The following is a 10911-nucleotide window of genomic DNA, read 5'->3' on the forward strand; positions in this document are numbered from 1 at the left end:
TATCCTCAGTACACTAACATAATAGGCAGTGTACATACAAATATGTAACTCAATACATGACCCAATGAGAATAAATTTGACATAATCACATTATGCATAAATGCTACAACCATGTATAAACTAAATCATCAACCACTAAACCTCACACATTACAAAGCATATGAATTATGCATAGAATATACAACTAGGTATAAACGGGCAACTATATAATGAGAGATATCAACCTAAACTATGAGTCCTTGCAAAACAAATATGTTAGCTACAACATTCCTCTACACATCAATCTCTACCCTCAATAAGTTTTAACAATCACCCATGTATCTCATTCACATTACTAGACTCGCAAAATGCCTCTTTATCTATACTCTGACTCCTCTCAATTGCACCAACAATATTTACGCACTCTTGTCAATACACCATATCTCATATTTACTCATTCCATCACACAATAATAGTCGTCATCTATCATAAATATTGATATACTCACACTACTCTCTATTCAACCTTTAACTCAGTAATAACTTTTCCTTCTCTATGTTAAAGGTGCACAGAGGGACAGGGACATTATTTCCATGATATCCCTCCTTTGGTCCATGCATACAAGATACCCAATTTGTATACTGTCTAACCTCACTAATTATCCACCACAATCATTGTTTTCCATGCTTTTCTAATGCTCAAAGTTAAGATGTGATCATGTAGTTATAGGTTACCTTGGACCGGATCCGTGTCGCAACAATGTAATCAATGCGTTCATTATGCTATAGTTATCAGCATAAACAAGCTTTGTGCCTTAATTGTTTTGAAGGTTAGCTCTCTCATATTCTTTTTCAACCAATAAAGTCATGTTTAACCAGCCTCATTCCCTTCAGATACTCATTGCACCATCATATGCACAAGTAAATTCTACTCTAGCATAAAAACAATCCCAGAAATCTACATGCACATTATTAAGGGAACCATTCCAATCATTGTGCATTACAAGCAAATCATACACACCTTTTCTCAATTCGCACATGGTTTAAACTTGGTATGGAACAATATCTTGGCATATTCAACATGGATTCCCCACAAGGAAATCTAAAATCCTTTGCTAAGGTGGATTCAATCAATAATATTGATCCACTACTCCTTGACCATATCCATGCTACATAAGTATGTTCAGATTGTTTGAGATCAATCATGATCAATGCATTCCACTCTGCCTCGTCAAATTGACTATGTGCAATTCTTTGGCTCTATTACACCTAGAGTTACTAAATCCATCCACTATGCCATCACACAATTAATCAATTCATTCATACGCAAACATGGAGAACCAAATCGAACCTTCAAAATGAAATCATGGGAAAATCGATGGTTAATAGCTCATGGTATTTTGTTTTTCACTTACACGAATCATCAATGGGATGACACTGGCATCTTGGTATGATCACTGCAGGCATGCAATGGGATAACTAATGGTGAATCTCTCTATTACAATGAGAAAGCCTACGAAATATCTCTTTCTCTTAGAAAATGAAGCTCTCACTTCCTAGGACTTTTCCAAATTTCTTCACAAACTTGCGGGGAACCAACAAAACCTGTACAACCTCTACATAATCTTGCAACTCTTATGTAACATTCCAATCATTAGCAACTAATCTAAACTACGAGAAAACTAGGTTGAAATCAATGCCAACCAAACATCATCCATAATGCCAACAATCTCCCCCATTGGCATTGATGTCAACATACAGCCACTTCACCAAATCAATCTTTCATTCTTTCTCTAGTGGACATTTCACTCTTCCCCTTTGACATCAATGGAAAAAGATGAACTTCCTTTACTGAACACTATACTGAAAGATCACACCAATACCTCAAGCCAGCATCCTGCAAAAAATGAATTAAAACCAGGAACTGCACTGCCACATGCCAAATAATAAATCCTCCATTCCAACACTCTAATATCCCCTTTGGAAAATCTAATAGTAGATACCATAAATGAACTTGAAAAAAAAATAATTGCAAATTGACACATAACCAGTAGATTCAATACACAAATATAAGTCAATAAAATCACTGAGCCAATTTATTTATCCACTAGAAAGAGTACATCAACATGTAGTACTGGAACATAGGCTTGCTAGGCAAGCGAAGTAAAACCCAGGAAAATATCTCTGACCAAATTGATGTATGACCTTTGGTAATGATGTAGACAACCCAGTGAGAAGATTGCTCTAAACCTGCTACTGCAACCTTGCTCTCTCCAAAACTCCATTGAAGCACTGTGAGATTTCTAGGTGAAATATCCTCAGGACTATTAGGTTTCCATCCAACACCCAATAACAGATGTGAGGGTTTTCGTCTTGGGGCTATAGAAGTTGGGAACTAGGTTCTCCAAACCTCATCAATAGAAAATATAAATAATCCAAGATGTCCTCAAATGGTCTCCTCCTCTTTTATAGATCTCATGGACTCCTCTAGAAGCCTTTATTTTATTATTATTTTAATCACTTAGTACCTTTTCCCTCCTTTTATTTAATTAAAATACATTTTTAATTTGGGAAAATGGTACATCGACACCATCCCTCATGAGGCCACGAAAGGTCATCTCCCCTCATCTCATCCTGTAGATATTTTTGTTCTAGTTCCAAAGAGGTATTAAACTAAGGTATTCCATCAAGTATTCCTCTCGGAATGCCACCTTAAGAGTAATTAAGTGAGTTAAGCTCAATAATAACCTGATTTTTGAAAGTTGTCGAAATGCAACAGAACAAAAGGCAAGTTGCACAGATGATAGAATGTGGCAAGTAAATTCCATCAGACTCTATAAAAAATCCTTAAGACCCCATAAAGCCCCTCCATAAGCCCCTGGGCCTATTAATGGAGTAAACTTGCTCCTGTGACCTAGATGCCACAAAGACTAGAAGTCCATCCTGACTAGATCATATGGGAAACCAGAAAAAGAACATGACAAATCCTCCACCCCCAATATTTCTTGCCCTCAATAAATCCATATATGTGAGGTAATTTGGTGGTTCTGTGCAACTGAGAACCAACTTCTGGATCCCAAACAAACCAATGGGTGATACCATGCCTTCGTTCCACCCAACCATGAGCAGATCCCTTAGTACCTACATCCCAAACTAAACTCTATCTCATCCTACCATCAATAGATCCTCCTAGATCCCAATTCCACCATGACCAATCATTAGAACCATTATCCCATGGCTCTAACTACACTCTGTCTCCTGCTCCATCAATTGAATACGAACTCATCACTTCTCTCCAATCCAACCCGTGACACAAACGAATGCCAATCCCACTCTACTTATGTTGGGATGCAATGTTGAAGAGTTGTCGGCCTGCAACCCAATACCAACTGGAGCATGCAATACCCTCATGTCTAAGTGTCCCTGCTATACTACACCCCTAACTAAGAATATTGCACCATCAACAGAATCCCAGCTCATGATCTCTGACCAATCCAACCTGTGGGAAATATTAGATGTTTAGGCACTTGTATATGGGATAAGTTCTCTATGTTACATTGTGCTCAAATCACGTGACTGTACCTGGACAACCACCCAGAGTTGTCGAAGAAATAATGCCTCTCTCTCTATAATAGTCCAAAGTGGATAACCTATGTTGCAAGCCCTATCTATGTACTCTTGGAGAGGGTTGTTGCCTAGAAATATTGCATTTCCGTGGCTCCCACTGCATCAATATGCACCTCATCAATGGGTACTTCAAGATATAGATGCAAAATAACATCACTTATCTGACAAGAAACTCCTCGCTCCTCTAGTCTACGAACCTCCTACAAAACCGTCATGTCAGACTCGAGCACCTCTTGACAATAAGTGTCTATAAATACTACCACCTTGGTGGTTGTCCACATATCTTCCTCCTCCTCATCAATGGTTGGCCCCAAGGATGTTTTCTCATCCACCTCCATCATGGCCTCAACAGGAGTCACTAGGTGCCTCTCCAAATATGCTCCATTACACACATTGTGCTCCACTGTGTGCTACTCATGTAGAGTGGGGATAAGTTGTTTCTTATTAATCACCTCTACCAAACATGGCCACATCTCTAAGTTTTTGTCAACAAATCCCCATGATTTCTCATGCTACTTAGAGGTGTCCTCGTAAGAAGCTATGAAATTATCTATAAAAGAAGAATCCTCATCATGAAGGTCAAAAGGAATCTCCTCCTGATCTACCCCTGCCATCTCCTTAGTGTCACCCAAACATGAGCGGTAAGGTATCTAAGGCTATTTGTAGATGAAGCAAAGACCTTTTTAGCTTAGCTAATTCTTGTTGCATGTTTGGTCATCGCAAATCCACCACAAGTCCTCCTGGGTTAGTTGTCTTCGGATGAATATCATGTTTTTCTCAACCACCCTTTCGGATAACTCATAGGAAAATGATGAGACAACCTGTGTCTTCCTCCACATGGCTAACAATTTATTATGAAACTATTTACTAATGATGTCACCTTCAACTAGTAATCAAGATAATATATCTCACATGTTGGCTTTTACCTCCTTAGGGTGATGCTCCCTAATGTTGGTGAAGAAAAATTGGCACATCTGAAGGATCAGATCATCCTCCTCTAGATCAAGCATGACTATGTAGGATATGATTTTGGCAATGGTGTCTAGGATTATAAGCCTTCTATCAAATTTTGAGCTATGGGTGTCATACAATCCTGAATAGAACTCTACAGTCAATTGATAGAACCTCTTCATAATGTCATCATTATAGGGAGGAAAGAGTGCTACTATTCTTAGGATATTTTTGAAATAAGATGTGATGATAAGCTTTCCTTTTTCACCCAAATGCTCCAAGAATCTAGCTTTTACCAATGCACACATAATTGACTCTAGAGTCCAATTTAAATTCAAATTATATTGATCCACCTTGGAAAGGTAGGATTCCAACTCTTCCAATGTGAGGTCATTTCCTAATCTTCCAACCTTTAAGTCTGACCCAAGTATGAAAAGCCAATTCCCCACTTATTTTTCCTTTTGCAAGTCCCTTGGATGCCCTCATTGGAGAAAATGATGTACCTTCCTAGAGAAGGGTATGCTGTTATGTTTGGTTGCATGGTGTTTCACGGAACTAACCTCTGCATTGTTCAATATTTTTGATTTTTTTAGTAGCTACTCCATGGTTTTAGCCCAATGATGACAAGAACATTTGTGATAATGAGGCCACTATTTTATGAGTTTCTCATATTTCTTAGTGAAGTCTTTTAGAAAACAACTTTTATTTTCACTATTGTATTTTGGTTTGTTTTTTTATGGATCAACATTATATGGTCCAAGTCTCAACCAATGATAATATATATTTGTTCATAGAGTAGTTTTTTGTTGTAGGTGATTCTAAAGGTTATGTACAACTAAATGACTATTACATGCCCAAAAATGCCCATAGGAACTCATCATATATCCAACATACAAAATCAGTCAAATATTAAAATTGCAAATTTAAAGAATGAACTAGGAATAATTATCAATCAATCTGACCTTGTTGTAGAGATGTCTTGACAACTAGTTTAGCCTTCATTGATGAGCTACTACAGGCAATTCCAACTAATCATTTGTCAATAAGCTACTACATGCATACAAAATGTGATCCCAAAATGTGAGCAAGCAACCAATGCCTTTGGATTTGAGGTTTGATCCCTTCTTTAGTTGTGATTGGCACCAATATTTTTCAAGAAAATCTCACTTGGTTCCTTCAAAAAGTAATGCCCAAAATTCTAATTGTTTTTCTCTAAGTCTGTGTGGTACGTACAACAACTACAAGGGAATATTGTTCCTCTAATAACAACAAACTGGCCTCTTCTTCCACTAATACGCTCAACCAGAAATTGAGAATCTTTACGCTTTTCATGGAGACAATATTCGCTCTAGCAAAGGAGGGAATGATATTCTCAGCCTTGGCATAGATAATTTAGCTCCTTAATGCCTTGAATAAATGAGCAGTTCAGTCCACTAGAATAGAACCTGAGAGGAATTCAGAGACTGATTGTTATCACATACATCTAGCAAGAAATTTGTGGTGTTAAGTACCGATATGTAGAGGCTCTACACGTTGTTCTTGTGCATAGAAACTGTCTAGATGACCCTATAGTGATACGTACACCAATTTTGTACACACATTTACAGAGGCAAATTCAAATCTTTATTAAAACAATTTCCGAGATTATAATTTTAAGAAAAATAACTAGATGAGCCTTCAAATAGCACACAACCTTCCATCAAATTGTTGTTATATGACCCTTCTAAAGTTTACAATATTTGGGACACTGCATAAGAATGTGGACCTTCCATCACAAATATACTCCATCTCTTGCTACTTGTCTGCCCCAAATAAGATTCAACCTCAGATGGGAAGTAAAAAATGGAGATTCAACCTCTTTTACATGCAATCAATCCCTTCTTCAACAATGAATATGGTGGCCCCTTGAGAAGAATGTTGGCCAACAATGCACAGTAAGGAAAGAAACCCACTTACAGTAGGAAACTCAACCCTAGGAAGACTAGAACTCAACCTAGAAGTGATTTGTATTCAACAAAGATTGCACAATAATTCAATTGTGGTGCTCCACCAGGTCTCAATCACTAAACAACTCCACATAGGTTACTAATGAATCTATTTGATGGTGCCCTCAATCCTCAATTCCTTCATAGGAAGGTACACAAAACTGCAAATTCTTAGATACACATTGCTTCTTTACTTGCACACTCCATCACATTCTATGGCCATGCACTATGATACACTAGTTTTCGATCCAGAAGAAACGTACAACCATTACAATTACATTGTCACACAAGCTCTAACATTCAATTTACTTCTATAGATCGAATCTCTAATTCAACTTGACCACAGTAATTAATGCAACCTTCGACTGGTAGTTTTCTCTTCTTGGTGATTCGTTTGACTTTGATCGGTAATGGCACCACCCTCTAATAATAACCAAACTTCTGGAACCTTAGTCACAATACATGAAACAAAATTACTAGAACAATTGAGGCTTTCAAGACAATATTCTTGGCATGATAATTTTCTTAGCTTCTCCCAAGAAAATTAATGATAGTAGACCCTTTGATCTTTGACTATTTCTTGGCTAAAAATAAAATGACATTTTGACCCAAATAATACTTTCACAACCCTTACAAAAACAATACCTTGGCTTACGCCCCCCACCAAGAAAATATTTGGATATAGAGTTAAATAAGTGGGAATTTATAATATTTACTCCTCCCTAAAAATAAATTTAACTCAATAAATTTTTTGGCCCTACCAAATACCTTCGCTATGCAAAAGGTGAAATTTTCTTTAAGGTGTTTCGTCGAGCACTTGATATGCAATGTTGATAATAAACCCTCAAATAATCTACAATTGAAATTTAGACCCTCTAGAATAGCAAGAAGAGCAATCGCAAATACACTATAATATCCCCTTTGGAAAATTTAACAGTAGATACTATAAATGAACTTGAAAAACAAAATAATCGCAAATAGACACACAAGCAATAGATTTTATACACAAATATGCACCAATTAAATCACTAAGCCATTTTTTTTATCCACTAGAAAGAGTACATCAACATGAAGGAGTAGTGGAGCGTTGGCTTACCAAGAAAGCAGAGCAAAACCCATAAAAATATCTCATACCAAAATGATGTATGACCCCTGGTAATGATGCAGATGACCCAATGAGAAGGTTGTTGCAAACTTGCTACTGTAACCTTTCTCTCTCCAAAACTCCGTTGAACCACTATGATATTTCTAGGTGAAATATCCTCAAGAGTGGTAGGTTTTTGTCCAACACCCAATAGTAAACCCGAGGGTTTCTATTCTTGGGATATAGAAACTAGGAACTAGGTTCTCCAAACCTTGTTAATAGAAAATATCAACAATCTAAGATGTCCTCAAATGGTCTCCTCCCCCTCTTTTATGTATCTCATGGACTCCTCTAGAAGCCTTTATTTTATTATTATTTTAATCACTTAGTACCTTTTCCATCCTTTTATTAAATTAAAATACCTTTTTAATTTTGGAAAATGGTAAATGAACCATCATCCCTCCTTAGTCTACCAAAAGTCATCTCCCACCATCGCATCCTGAATATCTTTTCATTCTGGTTCCAACGAGCTATTTCACTAAGTTATTTTCTTAGTTATTTCTCCCATAATGGTACCTTAATCATAATTGTGTTAACCTCAATAATAACCTGATTTCTGAAAGTTGTCAGAAAGAAATGGAACAAAAGGCAAGTTGTGCAAATGATGGAATGTGCCAAGTGAATACCATCAAACTCCATAAAAACTCTTCAAAACCCCATAAATCCCCTCCATAATCCCTTGGGCCCACTGATGGAGTCAACCTGCTCCTGTGACCTAGCTGCCACCAACCCTAGAATTCCATCCCAACCATGCCATAAGGGAAACTAGAAAAAGGGACATGACAAAAACCATTATATTCTCACTAAAAGATGCCCCCTTGAACATGTAATGGGATATGCAAATGAAACCTCAAGTTATTGTTCATGAACATTAGGTGTTGCTGCAATACCTCCTTGACACATGCAAGAGGTCATCTACCAGACCAAGACACCATATAGCCCACCATGAACAAATTATATACAATAAAGGTACATGGCTTATATGAGAATACATACCTACATTAGTGACATAAAATAGCCAATACATAGCTAAAATAAACATCTCTACAATGCATAAAGAGACATGCTTCTCATACATGGCCCAACCAAGGGCATCATGTTAATGATACAAATGACCACTCAACCACATTGACCCAAAAATCATAGTACACAACTATAACAATGAAAGTACATGGCTAAACCACTTTGATCTACATCCCATACTTGGTTACAACAATACATTATGACTCTAACTCCAATGCATGCATGACACCAATACTCAGTCCACAAAAATAAAAAAGATAAAAACTACAATAGTACAAGACTAATCATGAGATTCAAGGCTATAACCATAATACAAAAAACCTATAGATGGTATACATGTGATTAATGTATTAATTTTAAGTGTATGCAACCTTATAGAAATGAATCTCATGAAAAGTATGGATACAAGACACCATCACTCAGTCAAGTGTAGTGTTGTTTTAATCAATCCTAATTGACCAAGACTACAACCATTTAATTGTCAACCTAGGGTAGGTCTTGCTGTTTCAGTGGAGTTCGCACTATCTGTGCCGATACAATACAACCGAGAATGAAAATAGAAAGAAACAGTAAAGAATGCATTGAATCAATTGCAGAAGTAAAATCATTCTTGTAGAAATTAAAATACTCAACAAAAATGAAATCACACTTCACAATTACTAGAGCAAGAGTGCGCCACACACTAAACTAACGACTACACCAACTGGTCAACTATCATTTTGTTTAATCAAACTAATGTAAAAACATAATATAATTTGGAAGTGAAGTGGATGTATTATACAATTTATACATCAACAACAGAAAACCATGCAACAATAAGAGAAATAATAATATACAACTACTTCTACTGTTGCAGTCCCTGCTAAAGAGGAGGGCCCTTCCTCCCTAGTAGGGGCGTAGGAATAAGCACGAGATTAGTTAAAAGAATTAGATGAGGAACAGTAACAACGTCACCGTATTGCCTTCAATATTAAAAAAAATTAAAAGTTACAAGATTAGAGTAACAATTCTTTCTCTCTGCCATCCCCGTACATGAGAAATCAAGTTTCTTTTATAGTTATTACATACCCAAAATCAGGAATAGATCAGTCATGAGAATCTCATGATTCTCATGATGATCATAAAAATAGAAATAGTTATAACCTATTTCTAAATACAAATGATTTTCAGATACATTGGTTAAGATCACAACTGTTTGGATATGCTACTTTTAAATAAACAATTCATAACTCCCGACAACTGTTGTGTGGAATAGTACCCACGACTTTTCCATCTATGGTGTGACAACGTTCTGTGATCAAATGATGGTTCAGGATGTAACAACAATCAATGGGTAACAACATCAGTGTGTGATAGCAATCTGTAACAACATATAGGGTGTAACAACAATTTGCTCTACCCTGCACTGAGACCGATCAATGTAGCTTGTTCACTCCATAACCTCGTTCTAGCAAGCAACACCTAAAAAAGAGAAGAGGATCCAAAAGACTTCTCCAATGCTTACCCTAGCTAGCCACAAAAAAGGAATATTGTATCGTTATATTAAGAAAAAAATGGAAAAATAACATGACAGTGAAATAGGTTGTATGAATGAGAAAAAGGGTGATTAACATGTGAAGTTCCATTGGCCTGAAGGGAAAGAGGATAAAAACTGGGGAAAGAAAGCATAGGAAATATGTATAAAAACCACACCCAACATCTCCCCCCCACTAAAGCAAATGCATGTCCCCATGCAGAACCTCAGCTCCTCCTTCTATATCCCCGATGCAAGTCTATAAAATTATAGGCACCAACAGTGTCTTCACCAGGAGCCATGTACGCCTGAGTATCCATCAACTATCGCGTCTAAGATTCTTCTTCATAGTCACACAAGTGGTAGTTTCACTGATATTCTTCCACCGGTAACCAAATCAGAGGAAATTTGAGTCTATGTCTAATCCAGAATTCTCCCAGTGTCTACAATACCCTAGCATATTCAGGTACCCATGTAATAGCAACCATGAAATTCTTGTACTCAAAAGAATCTCCTTCTTGCAACTCAACACTACAGGCCGTAGTGCGCTTAAGGCACCTTGCTAGCACTCGACTTTTCATTTATGCATACAAATTGAGAAAAATTTGCATAATCCTCTTTCTATAAGTAGTTTACTATTCCCTAACCCCCAGGATACTCAGGAACAACTTAAAATCACGTCTTAGTTCA

This window comes from Pinus tabuliformis, chromosome 1_2 (assembly GCF_031772625.1).
Source record: "Pinus tabuliformis cultivar Carrire ecotype Pingquan chromosome 1_2, CPIR1, whole genome shotgun sequence".
Taxonomy (NCBI): domain Eukaryota; kingdom Viridiplantae; phylum Streptophyta; class Pinopsida; order Pinales; family Pinaceae; genus Pinus; species Pinus tabuliformis.